The following is a 15,869-nucleotide window of genomic DNA, read 5'->3' on the forward strand; positions in this document are numbered from 1 at the left end:
ATGCCGAGGATCCTCATACGAGATCCTATACTAGGTTCCGCGGGATTAATCAGTGAGGACACTGGCTTAATCGTTCTTGCGGGTTACTGGACAAGACTGTATTGGCAATACCGGAACATGCCGCGTTGAGCTTGGTTCCGAGATTCTAGTCTACTTCCTTAATCCTAACATCAGCGGTTTCGGATATCACCTACGATATTTGTGATGAGTCTTTGGAACCTGATATCCTTCTTCTCACTTGTAACTGACTGACTGAACTAATAGGGTACCAGTTTCCTTCATATTCTTTGCACAACCGTAACTAGCTTCCAGGTAGCTCTTTCGCCACGCCATTCCTTCTTCATCTTACCAAGGAGTCGTGCATAGCCGTCTACTTGTATGCGAAGGCTGTTAAGCGTTTGTATAGGAAGTCGGGGGTTTGTTCCTTGCTTTGTATCTGAAGCAATGTGCAAGCTCTCTTCAGATTGCCTATGGAGGTGATCGGCGACCTCACGATCGCTTACCAGTTCCGGTCTCTTTGACCCGGTCTGAATCACTTTCCTTTCACTTCCACGCATGCAAGGGTCGGTCAGGAAGAAGGCTGTTCGTAGTCAGCCAGCTTAAAGGGATGGGGCAGTCCCAGCACTCGAAGTAAAAGCATTAGATAAAAGACTACCCTCCAAGAAATTGTAGAACTTGGAGAAAGTATTCACTTTGCGTTCCATGATTCACAAGATCCATATATATAGTTTAGCCAGTGAATGTTGTCGACGCTAAAAAGCACCCGTTCGGCCACGGCTTGGAAATTCACCGCTGCTGGTAAGTTCCCATCCCCCGTAGGACTAGTGTCCCTATATACTATATATACAATATAGAGTTGATCCACTACTTTTTCTTTGACAACATCTACAGCTACTTTTGTTACAGTAGTTTCCATATTGAGACTATTTTAAGCAGGGATGATTTGACCAGCGCTAACGGCCACGAGAATAGCCACAGGCAAAGCCAAACCCATTTTCAATATGAAATCCGAAAGAAAAAGAAGTTGATCGAGACCATACATAATACCTACTATTAGATAAAAGTTATCTTAGACCGGCAACTCGTATCCCGAATATACAAGACAAGTAAGCGCCCGGTCCTCTTGCGTCGAAGTGAAGTGTAGTGTGGTGAGGTTTTGCCTCACAGAAGGCGTGGGAAATTGGGGAAAAAGCCGAAACGGATTCGGCCAGTACAATACTGAGTCTTATTGAGGCCATGAAGACGGACAGCACTTGGTTTACAGCTGACCAACGAAAAAAGACTCCAATTCATTCCGTTGGTCAACAACCAACCAGTGATTTCAATAGCTGTTTATTCGTTCCCTCAATCCTCTGATGTAAACCTGAGACTAGTGAAAGAAAATAAGTGACTTGTTCTCCTCTCTTTCTTCATTCAATATCTGTCTAGCCTGCTAACGACGCCCTTTCTTATCTACGCTATTTACCCTTCATTACTTCCCCAGCTTTGAGTGAAGTTCCTTTATTTGATCTTGTCTCCTAGTGGTACCATCTCTGCTTACTCTTTCTTCTTTCCATCTACTAAGTTTGCGGAAAAGAGAGAGCAGACGGTTCTCGGCGTCATGATGCAAGAATGACATCTGAGATCGCTCATTCCATTGCTTTACAGTCATGATAGGAATGATTCTATTTACTAGAAAGAGACAGCACCCTATTCTTAGCATCGAAGAGGTAATTTTGTGTAGACTGCTTTTTGAAAGTGAAATAGAGACTTTCACTAAAGAGTGAGATTGAGGAGTGAAAGAACTCGGTATTCACATAAGAAAGTGGCAGTAGTCTAGGCGGACACCTTTTATTTTGCCTTACCCGCTACGCCCCCTTTCTAAGTAGCAGCTTAGGGTTTGACAAAGCTTAATTCAAAAGCTTGAAACTCATATGCTAGTACACTTGCCCTGTATGCCCCATCTCCATGAAAGTCTTAGCCAGTGCTTCTTTCCGCCTTCCAACTTAATAGATTCTCTCTATCTCTATTTCAGGGGTGAGTATTAAAACGCCATAGGAAAAGAAAGGGGTTAGCTCTTAGCTCGCTGGTAGTACTGATACAATCAATATGTACACACATATTAGGAAACTAAAAAGCAGAAAGATCCTTTCAAAAGGGGCTTTTTTACTCACACTCGGGAACTTCTCACAATCTCTATTTTTTCATTAAGGTTAGAACCTCAGGCTATGCCGCACTCTCAAATCCACTCATAAAAGAGAAAAGTATAGCGAGAGATAGCAGCTTCTGATTCCGGAGATTCTATCTAGGTTCTACCCCGGCTTATAATATTATAGGAAAGGACTTATGTATATGTAAAAATAGGAAAGATTGCAGGAGTCTCAATCAATAGCAAGCGAAAGAAGGGGAGGAGGATCGAATAAGCCTGCAGTATATAATAAGTCCCCCCTTTCTATTCTAGGTATCCCACTTCACTTCCCGGGGTTTTTCTACTTCTCCACTCTCTTCTCTATCTAGATCCGCTTATTAAGGAGTTTTTTATGCAATAGGCGCTTCACTCACGACTTCTATTTTTATGCTCTCCCTGCTTGTTTTCTTGCTCTTGTCGAGATATCTTTTTTTGAAGATCCTAGAGTCTAACATGACTAGCAAGATTCCCGATCTTCTGCTCTAAGGAGCTAACGATTTAGCGGTTTTTTACTTAAGGAACTTGCGAGAATATAGTAGCTAATCAAATCACATCACCTTAATATGAATACCAAGCTAGCGGGCTGACGCTCTAACGAGCTAACGTCCCATAAGTGGTTTATTGAAATCCCCTTATACCTAGCTAATAAGCTCCCGTGCTCCCGGTAATTCAGTAGCAAAGAAGTAATATTTGTTCTCTCCAGAATAGCTGTTTCTTAAGGATTTTTGCAAGCGCAGGAAGTAAAACAAGTGCTTTTTTCTAGCACTTTCTGGTAAAGAAGAATAAGGGGTTAGCAATGGATTACACACGCTATCACTATTGGATTGTGCATAGGACTGTCCTTACAAAAAGGAATTAAACTCCAGAGACTTCACTTGGAGCAGGAACGGACAGCAGTTAGAACAGACAGATAAGAGCACATAGCATCACTTACATCAGAAGTGGGATCACTCACTTCAAACCTTACTTCACAAGATCTTATCGCATTGAAAATCCGTATGGTGAAGTTATGAACGGAAGCACAGGGGTTAAGCCGAAAGTAGAAGTCGAAAGAGTAGGAGTAGGCGAGAAGCCGGCGCGTCTTCATTTTGGTAATTCCTCGGCAACGGAATGAATCTAACCAAGGGGAATGGGAATCATCGAAGATATAGTGTGTGTGCCGTGAGTAATCAGTCTTCGCAAAGACAGAATCATGGATGTGGTCGTACTAATAAAGGATACTCTTTTGATACTTCTTTAATAGATCAGGAATTTTCTTCAAATGAAAATGGATTTTACTTTGCTTTTTAGGATGCTAAGGTTGGGGTGCTTATCCTCTTTAGTTTTAGTGATGTGCAGGCCCACTCGATGAAACGAAAAAGCTTGACAAGCTGGATGGATATTGGGTCACGGACATAGGAATACGGAATTCAAAAACCTTAGGCATTTAGGAAAACAACAAGCCTTGGTGCGACCTGACTCGGAACTGGAATTGGCAAAGAAGGAAGCCCCAGGTGCTTGAAAGACCAATACGCTCTAATGAGTCCCACTTACCAATATTTAAGGTGCACCGCAGGACTCATTCTGATCCACCCGCGGACACCCCTATCTTAAGCAAATGCCGACTTACCCTTGGTTTGGTACCTTCCCAGATAAGATAAAAAGATAAAGAATTGCCTCTCGCTCACACCCTTTCTAGGGGCGAATCATCGGATTGACCACCCTTTCTTTTCGCTTTTGATGCAGCTACAGCCTTTTCAACTGCTATTTGCTCGGTAGAATGACCATTATCTAGTCATGAAACGGGAACCGTAAATGAATACGAATAGGCTTCTCCTTCCTTCGAACTTGATTCACAAGACAGGCTCAGGCTGGATCGGTCAATTTTAGGCATGTCTATCAGGCCCATTCTATCTCCTCCTCGAAGGAAGAGGCTCAAAGGCGGAAGGGATCGCCCTTGACCCCACTACTGCTCAGCTTACTTGCTTTCCCTAAGCACACACACTAAGTAGATAGTAGGCACAGGTACGCTAGGAGCTCATCGAACTTAACTTGTAGAGTGAGACCAGTGCTCGATATGGTTCATTTCAGTTCTCGTTCTCTCGGTATGCTTCAACACATACCTGTGATCTATCCTTTTCAAGCTAGGCTTGGTATCGGTATCTCAGTCTGCTTTCCCTGACATTGGTAGTACGTACTATCTTTCCTTGCGTGGAAGTAGTTCAAAGCTATCTTGAGATATATCTAAAAGCTATCTAATCTATAAGAAGAAGTCCCGGTAGACCTATTTCATGCCCTCTCATATGCTCGCTTACTCGCTCGCTCTATCTACTCGCTTGACTACTCTTATATGCTCGCTAACGTTTGTTAGCTCGTTTCCAAGTACAGAAGGCGGGTCTGGGAGACTTTTAAGTTAGAGAAGACCACTGATAAAACAGTAGTGCTGCTCACTGATCGGTAGGGAGGAAGGAAGCATAGCAGGGGAGGGGCTAGTACGATAGCACCATTGGTTACTACAGCATTTTCGGTTTTTGAATCCTTAGCGTCCTTGCTTTTCGGCTAGTTGTTTAACGACGGGACAACTATAATGGATGAACTCCGGGACAACAAAGGACATTTCACCGAAGAGCACTAGACCAATAGACCAAGTTACACGGCTAAAAGGAAAGCGCTCGGCCCCCCCTAACTAAAAAAATGCCGGATCGGCTGACCTCACTTTCAAGCATCCACTGGATCAGAGATAGAGATCCTTCTTCCTTTAGCGGCTTAGAACAAAATAGTAATCAAAATCCCTGAACGTAGTCCAACCTCCCTGGTACTGTATGGGCCTTCTGAAGCCGAGAAGGAGACTCCCAACGAGAAAAAGGGACCTTTCTCTAAGCCATTTGATGTAGCCTTATTCTGGATAAGGACAAGAGGATCGCTACCGATGCTTTGAATAGAAGCCCCTAGGCCTTATTAGGGCTGTAATCTCAGATGAAGCAAAGAAAGAGTTGACCTTACCCTTTAGCTTGCCCCTAGGCAAAGGCCCTATTCGTCTAAGGGGGGTAGCTGGACCAATCCAATTTCCTTGGATTGGGGCTTCCATCTCTTGAATAAGAGTGGAATCCAACCCATAAGCTTCGCTAAAGCTACTACGTTCCTACTTTGATTCAATGAATCAATCAGAAAAGAATATTCGAATTTCCTCTGAGAAAGAGGAGATCTAATGAGAAGAAGGGTTCGTATAACAGTTACCTAATGAGAGAGAGCAGAGGTGTTCAGACAGCAGCAGGACCAGCAACTAGGGTTGTTCACAGAGCTGCCGTCTTTCACATGAAGGTTTATGGGAAGACTGGTGACATGTCCGATCCTCTCGACAGATTAAGCTACTTACGTGAGTTCGGGTATTGAACAAAGGGGTGGCAACTTGCCCGATAAGAAAAGAGTAGCCCGAGTGAAAGAGTTCTTGTTTTAGTAGTTAAGGAGTAGCTAGCAGCTATGAGTTCCGAGTTGACGAAATCAAATAAAAAAGAAATCTCTCCGGACTGGTGACACCAGTACCACACTCTACGGCACACATCCCAAGTTGTAGTAGACGAAGATGGTCACCTAGGATAGGCAGACAAACCTGAAAATTAGAAATTTTAGGTAGGCTCAAGCCACTTCCACTTTACCTAAAGTGTGATGTGAAGACAATTCTTTCAATAGGCTTCAGTCGACCATTAGCCAGGAGTGATCTCTTTTCGAACATAGGGGCATACTTCAGTTCAGCCCTGTGTCAGTTTAGCAACGCAAATAGACAGGAAAGAGGCCGGGAGCTGAGCTACCTCTACGAATAAGGGAAAGTCCTACTCGCTTTGACTATTCCTACGAGCTTTAGTAGTTTAAACCTGATCTCTAAAAACAGAGGGGAAGCCAGAAAAAGAAAAAGTTCCGACTATCTATGGCTGGCCCGCGGGCGCTACTATATGTATAGAAAAGGATAGGAGAGAACCAGGACATCTCCTTTCTTCTTTCAACCCTAAGAAAGATGAAGGCGGAATGTCAGCAGAGTCAAGAAAGGATAGAAGAGAAATCGACTGTCTTTCTTTTGTCCCATAAGCTATAAGCCACTCGACTACCAGGAGTGGAGAGAAAGAGATCACATTCTATCCTAGGGCTAGGGAGAGAGAGATTCCAGCCTTCTTCCGCAACAAACAATCGAGCAGAAGGTCTGGCTGTGCGCGAAGAAGGACTTCGGCCATTAGTGAAACTGCTTTCACGAGTTGTTGAGGTTAATTCAATCGAACATCAGCTTCGGAGCTTAGAGCACGCCAAGCACAAGCTACTTCCTTTCCACTTCCTACGAGATTGGAAAGAGAGGTCTTTGTCCCTTGTCTTCAAGCAGTGTCTGTTTACGGCCGATTTCAGGGGAAGGAGAAGCCTCAGCGTACCAAACAGATTCATTAGGTTCAGGGGCTGAAAGGGACGGATTCCCCATTGGGTTCAGGGACGAGTACGGAAAGTCAGAGTCCAATCGCTAACGTTTGTTAGCTCGTTTCCAAGTACAGAAGGCGGGTCTGGGAGACTTTTAAGTTAGAGAAGACCACTGATAAAACAGTAGTGCTGCTCACTGATCGGTAGGGAGGAAGGAAGCATAGCAGGGGAGGGGCTAGTACGATAGCACCATTGGTTACTACAGCATTTTCGGTTTTTGAATCCTTAGCGTCCTTGCTTTTCGGCTAGTTGTTTAACGACGGGACAACTATAATGGATGAACTCCGGGACAACAAAGGACATTTCACCGAAGAGCACTAGACCAATAGACCAAGTTACACGGCTAAAAGGAAAGCGCTCGGCCCCCCCTAACTAAAAAAATGCCGGATCGGCTGACCTCACTTTCAAGCATCCACTGGATCAGAGATAGAGATCCTTCTTCCTTTAGCGGCTTAGAACAAAATAGTAATCAAAATCCCTGAACGTAGTCCAACCTCCCTGGTACTGTATGGGCCTTCTGAAGCCGAGAAGGAGACTCCCAACGAGAAAAAGGGACCTTTCTCTAAGCCATTTGATGTAGCCTTATTCTGGATAAGGACAAGAGGATCGCTACCGATGCTTTGAATAGAAGCCCCTAGGCCTTATTAGGGCTGTAATCTCAGATGAAGCAAAGAAAGAGTTGACCTTACCCTTTAGCTTGCCCCTAGGCAAAGGCCCTATTCGTCTAAGGGGGGTAGCTGGACCAATCCAATTTCCTTGGATTGGGGCTTCCATCTCTTGAATAAGAGTGGAATCCAACCCATAAGCTTCGCTAAAGCTACTACGTTCCTACTTTGATTCAATGAATCAATCAGAAAAGAATATTCGAATTTCCTCTGAGAAAGAGGAGATCTAATGAGAAGAAGGGTTCGTATAACAGTTACCTAATGAGAGAGAGCAGAGGTGTTCAGACAGCAGCAGGACCAGCAACTAGGGTTGTTCACAGAGCTGCCGTCTTTCACATGAAGGTTTATGGGAAGACTGGTGACATGTCCGATCCTCTCGACAGATTAAGCTACTTACGTGCCCCCCAAGTTGCGAGTAGGGCGGTAAGGGACGGGACTCTTATCCCCCGACTAAGGTGCTTCCATTCCCTACGTATGCCGCTACATGCCTTCGCCGCATCCTCTCATGCCCGGTCCAGAACGTCACATCTTACCATGATTGGTGGGAACGCGGTTTCTCATGATAACAGGGGATATGCTGCTTCCACCCGACCAATCGGTCCTGGCCCAGATGCTAATTCAAAAGTGTTCACACGCCAACTGGGTGGTAAGCTGCAGGATCTGGATCAACTGGCACGGTATATTATGCATCCGGGGTGGTATCCGCTCGAACTACTGATGGAATTAGGTCAATCGGTGAACCTCAAACCGGCTTCCAAGGATTGAGATAGGCAGAGTTCCCTCACCCTAGCAGCGGAATTGAATCAGAAAGCAAGACAGAATAGGCTCTTACTGCTCTAGAAAGAACTTCCCTTGAATCAACTGCTATTGATATTAGCTGTGGGACTTCGGTGCCTTAAGCGGAAGAGGGGATTTCTTTCTCTTTCTGGCTTAGCCTACCAGGGAAATAGCTCCTTTGATAGCCCTTTTAAGTTAAGGCGGGAAGAGAGGAGAATATTGATATATTTTAAATATTTTATTTAAATGTAGATGATATATTATTTAATTGTTCAAAACATTAACGTGCGAATTTATATTATATTTGCAGATATCATGAATTTGTTTGGCTCAAGCAATGACATTGTCAAGTTTAATGGACTTAATTCTACTTATTATCCGAGCAAATTCAATTTTAATTAGATATTATTGACTTAAATTTGGCATTAGATATGAATCAGAAGTCAACACAAATTACTAAGACTAGTTCTAAAGAGTATAAGTCTCTTTATGATATTTGACAATGGTCAATCAGATTGAGTTTGAACTTAATGATAATAATAATGGCTGAAAATATTAAACCATTCATGTTTAAAATAGACATGGCCAAGAATTTTATGGCTAAAGTTAAAGAATATTTTTAATCGGAGACAACTCACATGTCCATTGTGAGCAATTTTATGATAGAAATTGACATTTAAAAAATTTGAATGGTCACAATTCATTCATAATTATGTGACTAAAATGTCTAATCTGGCAACAAAATTAAAATCTATAGATATGAATGTGAGTAATTTTTTTAATTTATCATGAATTCATTTCTTGCCTGAATTTGGTCAATTTCAAGTGAATCACAATACTTTTAAAAAAATAAAATTTTTTAAAAATTAAGACATGTTAATTCAAGAGAAAGAAAGATTAAAGAAAATAAAAAATTACTTTTTTCATCTCACAATTCAAACTAAATCGTAGCGGTAAGGATTAAGGTTATACATAGATAAGATCGAATTAGATATAGCCAAAATTTTAATCCGATCTGCACTAAATTCATCGGATTGGATACAATATCTATATTTTTTATGTTTAAATTCGATCTGATCCGCATATTTGTGGATCGGATATTGGATATATCTGCATATTTGCAAAATAAAAAATGTTTTAGAAAACTCATTTCAAATAAATTTATAGCATACAAAATTTAAAAACATTATATTAAAAAATTACACGAAATATAAATATAAAATAAAAAAATATTCTATCACTCAAAATTAAGTTGATATCTTATTAAAAATTATTTTAAAAAATAAATTTCATAAAAAGTACATTGTTTATTATCAATTTTTTTAAAAACCAAGTCAACTTTATATAAGTACATTTTTTATAATTTTTTTTATGTTCTCTTCTTCTTTTTTCTCTCCCTCCATCTTCATTATCATGATCATAATCTATTTTTCTTCTTTTTTCTTCTCTTCTTCTTTTTCGTTTTTTCTATTTGTCATTTGGTTTTTACCTTTTTTTCTCATTTTTTTATTATCATCATCTTAATTTAATATCACACAGTTAGTTTAAGAATAATAAAAATACATCATTTAATTATAAATAACGTAAAATTCTTGGTAAATAACACAATAAATTTTTAAAGTACTAGAGTTCTTTTATATGAAAATAAAAAAGAATAATAATAAAATAACAAAAAATATCTATAGACAAAAAAAATTTATTAAAAAATTTATGTCCTTCTTGCCAAATTTCGTGTCCAACGTCATTTTTCATAAAAAGCAAATGTAAAAAAAAATCTGTCTTGAAAATATTATGTCTAATATCCAAACAATTTTTAGACATTTATTATCTATATTTTTGTGTCTATTCTATAAAAACAAACCCAATCTAATAAATATCTACCATTATGATTCAATTAATTCAATTCAAGTAAGGAAGATGACTATTTTATTATTTTAATGTAAAATAATACTTTTTGCAAAGCATCTGGGATGAAGATTAATGTGGATAAGTCTAAAAACTTTGCTCTAAGAATGTCTCTGCAACAAGGAAAGAGGTTTTTACTGGGATATCCTCTATCAGATTTGTCCAGGACTTGGGCAAGTATTTTGGAGTTACCCTTAGCCATTCTAGGGTGACTCGTTCAGTTTTTAATGGTATCCTGGATAAGATTCGGAGTAGGTTAGCAAGCTGGAAAGGGAGTTTACTCAATCGGGCTGGTAGACTCTGCTTGGTTAATTCTGTTGCCGCCGCTATTCCCACGTACCAGATGCAGGTCTCTATTTTTCCCAAAGGAATCATTAGTAAATTGGAGTCTATGATGAGGAATTTTCTTTGGAAAGGACAAGTTGATGGAAGAGGATTGAATCTTGTTAGTTGGAAGGTACTGGTTACTCCAAAAAAAATATGGAGGTTTGGGGATTAGAAATCCTTATTGTGTAAATATTGCTCTTCTTGGAAAGCTAGTTTGGACTTTTTTTCAACAGCCAAACAAGTTATGGGTCCAATTGTTGGATGCCAAGTACCGATCATCTCTATATGACTGTTTTAGTTATCCTAAAAACAAGGACTCTCCCATTTGGAGGTGTCTTTGCAAGGCTTGGAAAGTGTTGAAGGATGGATTTGCTTGGTGTATTGGAGATTTGAACCAGAATTTTTGGTTTTCTAGCTGGAGGAGAGAAGGACGATTATCTAATGAGATGGATTATGTTCACATTTCTGATTCGAATCTCCGGATACAAGATATTTGGTCGGTTGGTAGGTGGCATTTGGATACTCTTTATTTTTCAATAGGCTTCAGTCGACCATTAGCCAGGAGTGATCTCTTTTCGAACATAGGGGCATACTTCAGTTCAGCCCTGTGTCAGTTTAGCAACGCAAATAGACAGGAAAGAGGCCGGGAGCTGAGCTACCTCTACGAATAAGGGAAAGTCCTACTCGCTTTGACTATTCCTACGAGCTTTAGTAGTTTAAACCTGATCTCTAAAAACAGAGGGGAAGCCAGAAAAAGAAAAAGTTCCGACTATCTATGGCTGGCCCGCGGGCGCTACTATATGTATAGAAAAGGATAGGAGAGAACCAGGACATCTCCTTTCTTCTTTCAACCCTAAGAAAGATGAAGGCGGAATGTCAGCAGAGTCAAGAAAGGATAGAAGAGAAATCGACTGTCTTTCTTTTGTCCCATAAGCTATAAGCCACTCGACTACCAGGAGTGGAGAGAAAGAGATCACATTCTATCCTAGGGCTAGGGAGAGAGAGATTCCAGCCTTCTTCCGCAACAAACAATCGAGCAGAAGGTCTGGCTGTGCGCGAAGAAGGACTTCGGCCATTAGTGAAACTGCTTTCACGAGTTGTTGAGGTTAATTCAATCGAACATCAGCTTCGGAGCTTAGAGCACGCCAAGCACAAGCTACTTCCTTTCCACTTCCTACGAGATTGGAAAGAGAGGTCTTTGTCCCTTGTCTTCAAGCAGTGTCTGTTTACGGCCGATTTCAGGGGAAGGAGAAGCCTCAGCGTACCAAACAGATTCATTAGGTTCAGGGGCTGAAAGGGACGGATTCCCCATTGGGTTCAGGGACGAGTACGGAAAGTCAGAGTCCAAGTCCCAAAGAACGAGTTCAGCCACTTCCTTCGCTATTGATGGGACATCTAGATCTAGGTCAGCCGCATCTGCAGGATAAGCAGTTGACGGCCGGGCCTTCTAGATGGGGCCAACAAGAGCCATGTTTGCATTTGATGAGCCTGACTAGTAGCAGCAACCAGGTTATGTCTGTGCTGTGACTTTATATGAACCGTGTCAGAATGAGCATCAAATCAACCAAAAGTTATCAGCTTCTTTCTTAAGTGCTTCAGTTCGACGTGATCTATCGCAGACGGTTTTGAATCAGACTCTTCCCCTACTTTCCACGCATCATGAGCGGATTCACCTTTCTCCCTCTGCAACTCCAGCCAATTAGTCATCTGAATCTTTGAATGTGCTAATGGTTGGGGGTCCGCCCAAGCTTTCTCGATCAATAGAGCTGTCAAATTTCCCCTCTCCCCGATCCATGCTGTCTTTCGAATCCCTTCATCCGACCCCGTAGTGAGGAGTCTGCATTTCAGAACCTGCAGCTATCTCCAAACCAAGCCCTCGAAAGAATCTAGTGGTTACAGAATCCTCCAGCGGGGAAGGTAAAATTGACTTGCCCTACTGATTTAAGGGTAGGGGCTATTATTAGCACTTAGAATTGATGATTTCGCGCACCCACCCAGGCACTGGAGAAGGCTTATGATTTGGAAGGATCACCTAAACCTAGAGTAGAAAATTTTTTATCTCTTCCTCACCCACAGCAATGGTTATCCCCGTTATCACCTGAATCCTACTTATTCCATGGAAAATGGGAAATGTCGAATTCGGAAGGCGGGGTAAACGGAATGAAGTACATAGAGCCTCATGATAGTCCTTATCCGTGTGTACCGATCCCACCTTCACAGCACAAAATCCCCTTTTCCTCTGGGGTACAGTAAGATTCGAGCAAGATGGAACCGAAATCCTTTGTATTGGCTTTGGGCCATAAATGCGGTAGAGAAGGGTTGCGCCCGAACCTTCAGCATGCGCAAACCTGTTTGCACGCCTCTTGCGGAACGAGATCAAACTGAAACTATTAATGCGGGCATGGAAGCGAACGAACTAGGAAAGCAGCATGGAAAGCGAGGCTCGTTGCACCCCCCAAGTTGCGAGTAGGGCGGTAAGGGACGGGACTCTTATCCCCCGACTAAGGTGCTTCCATTCCCTACGTATGCCGCTACATGCCTTCGCCGCATCCTCTCATGCCCGGTCCAGAACGTCACATCTTACCATGATTGGTGGGAACGCGGTTTCTCATGATAACAGGGGATATGCTGCTTCCACCCGACCAATCGGTCCTGGCCCAGATGCTAATTCAAAAGTGTTCACACGCCAACTGGGTGGTAAGCTGCAGGATCTGGATCAACTGGCACGGTATATTATGCATCCGGGGTGGTATCCGCTCGAACTACTGATGGAATTAGGTCAATCGGTGAACCTCAAACCGGCTTCCAAGGATTGAGATAGGCAGAGTTCCCTCACCCTAGCAGCGGAATTGAATCAGAAAGCAAGACAGAATAGGCTCTTACTGCTCTAGAAAGAACTTCCCTTGAATCAACTGCTATTGATATTAGCTGTGGGACTTCGGTGCCTTAAGCGGAAGAGGGGATTTCTTTCTCTTTCTGGCTTAGCCTACCAGGGAAATAGCTCCTTTGATAGCCCTTTTAAGTTAAGGCGGGAAGAGAGGAGAATATTGATATATTTTAAATATTTTATTTAAATGTAGATGATATATTATTTAATTGTTCAAAACATTAACGTGCGAATTTATATTATATTTGCAGATATCATGAATTTGTTTGGCTCAAGCAATGACATTGTCAAGTTTAATGGACTTAATTCTACTTATTATCCGAGCAAATTCAATTTTAATTAGATATTATTGACTTAAATTTGGCATTAGATATGAATCAGAAGTCAACACAAATTACTAAGACTAGTTCTAAAGAGTATAAGTCTCTTTATGATATTTGACAATGGTCAATCAGATTGAGTTTGAACTTAATGATAATAATAATGGCTGAAAATATTAAACCATTCATGTTTAAAATAGACATGGCCAAGAATTTTATGGCTAAAGTTAAAGAATATTTTTAATCGGAGACAACTCACATGTCCATTGTGAGCAATTTTATGATAGAAATTGACATTTAAAAAATTTGAATGGTCACAATTCATTCATAATTATGTGACTAAAATGTCTAATCTGGCAACAAAATTAAAATCTATAGATATGAATGTGAGTAATTTTTTTAATTTATCATGAATTCATTTCTTGCCTGAATTTGGTCAATTTCAAGTGAATCACAATACTTTTAAAAAAATAAAATTTTTTAAAAATTAAGACATGTTAATTCAAGAGAAAGAAAGATTAAAGAAAATAAAAAATTACTTTTTTCATCTCACAATTCAAACTAAATCGTAGCGGTAAGGATTAAGGTTATACATAGATAAGATCGAATTAGATATAGCCAAAATTTTAATCCGATCTGCACTAAATTCATCGGATTGGATACAATATCTATATTTTTTATGTTTAAATTCGATCTGATCCGCATATTTGTGGATCGGATATTGGATATATCTGCATATTTGCAAAATAAAAAATGTTTTAGAAAACTCATTTCAAATAAATTTATAGCATACAAAATTTAAAAACATTATATTAAAAAATTACACGAAATATAAATATAAAATAAAAAAATATTCTATCACTCAAAATTAAGTTGATATCTTATTAAAAATTATTTTAAAAAATAAATTTCATAAAAAGTACATTGTTTATTATCAATTTTTTTAAAAACCAAGTCAACTTTATATAAGTACATTTTTTATAATTTTTTTTATGTTCTCTTCTTCTTTTTTCTCTCCCTCCATCTTCATTATCATGATCATAATCTATTTTTCTTCTTTTTTCTTCTCTTCTTCTTTTTCGTTTTTTCTATTTGTCATTTGGTTTTTACCTTTTTTTCTCATTTTTTTATTATCATCATCTTAATTTAATATCACACAGTTAGTTTAAGAATAATAAAAATACATCATTTAATTATAAATAACGTAAAATTCTTGGTAAATAACACAATAAATTTTTAAAGTACTAGAGTTCTTTTATATGAAAATAAAAAAGAATAATAATAAAATAACAAAAAATATCTATAGACAAAAAAAATTTATTAAAAAATTTATGTCCTTCTTGCCAAATTTCGTGTCCAACGTCATTTTTCATAAAAAGCAAATGTAAAAAAAAATCTGTCTTGAAAATATTATGTCTAATATCCAAACAATTTTTAGACATTTATTATCTATATTTTTGTGTCTATTCTATAAAAACAAACCCAATCTAATAAATATCTACCATTATGATTCAATTAATTCAATTCAAGTAAGGAAGATGACTATTTTATTATTTTAATGTAAAATAATACTTTTTGCAAAGCATCTGGGATGAAGATTAATGTGGATAAGTCTAAAAACTTTGCTCTAAGAATGTCTCTGCAACAAGGAAAGAGGTTTTTACTGGGATATCCTCTATCAGATTTGTCCAGGACTTGGGCAAGTATTTTGGAGTTACCCTTAGCCATTCTAGGGTGACTCGTTCAGTTTTTAATGGTATCCTGGATAAGATTCGGAGTAGGTTAGCAAGCTGGAAAGGGAGTTTACTCAATCGGGCTGGTAGACTCTGCTTGGTTAATTCTGTTGCCGCCGCTATTCCCACGTACCAGATGCAGGTCTCTATTTTTCCCAAAGGAATCATTAGTAAATTGGAGTCTATGATGAGGAATTTTCTTTGGAAAGGACAAGTTGATGGAAGAGGATTGAATCTTGTTAGTTGGAAGGTACTGGTTACTCCAAAAAAAATATGGAGGTTTGGGGATTAGAAATCCTTATTGTGTAAATATTGCTCTTCTTGGAAAGCTAGTTTGGACTTTTTTTCAACAGCCAAACAAGTTATGGGTCCAATTGTTGGATGCCAAGTACCGATCATCTCTATATGACTGTTTTAGTTATCCTAAAAACAAGGACTCTCCCATTTGGAGGTGTCTTTGCAAGGCTTGGAAAGTGTTGAAGGATGGATTTGCTTGGTGTATTGGAGATTTGAACCAGAATTTTTGGTTTTCTAGCTGGAGGAGAGAAGGACGATTATCTAATGAGATGGATTATGTTCACATTTCTGATTCGAATCTCCGGATACAAGATATTTGGTCGGTTGGTAGGTGGCATTTGGATACTCTTTATT

General features: G+C 39.7%; 1 long non-coding RNA gene across 2 annotated transcripts in view; it reads right to left on the reverse strand.

Annotated features, from left to right (window-relative positions):
- LOC127744608 (uncharacterized) overlaps positions 1-15,869 on the reverse strand; it is a 23,357-nt gene that overhangs the window by 3,425 nt on the left and 4,063 nt on the right. The window contains exon 2 of one of the 2 annotated variants that reach the window (XR_008005584.1): positions 1,058-1,160. The exons of the other annotated variant lie outside the window; for it this stretch is intronic. This is a non-coding gene — a long non-coding RNA (uncharacterized LOC127744608). Of the gene's footprint in view, positions 1-1,057; positions 1,161-15,869 lie in introns of those variants that run through there. 2 annotated transcript variants of the gene reach the window in all.

The sequence above is a fragment of the Arachis duranensis genome, unplaced genomic scaffold, assembly GCF_000817695.3.
Source record: "Arachis duranensis cultivar V14167 unplaced genomic scaffold, aradu.V14167.gnm2.J7QH unplaced_Scaffold_6604, whole genome shotgun sequence".
Taxonomy (NCBI): domain Eukaryota; kingdom Viridiplantae; phylum Streptophyta; class Magnoliopsida; order Fabales; family Fabaceae; genus Arachis; species Arachis duranensis.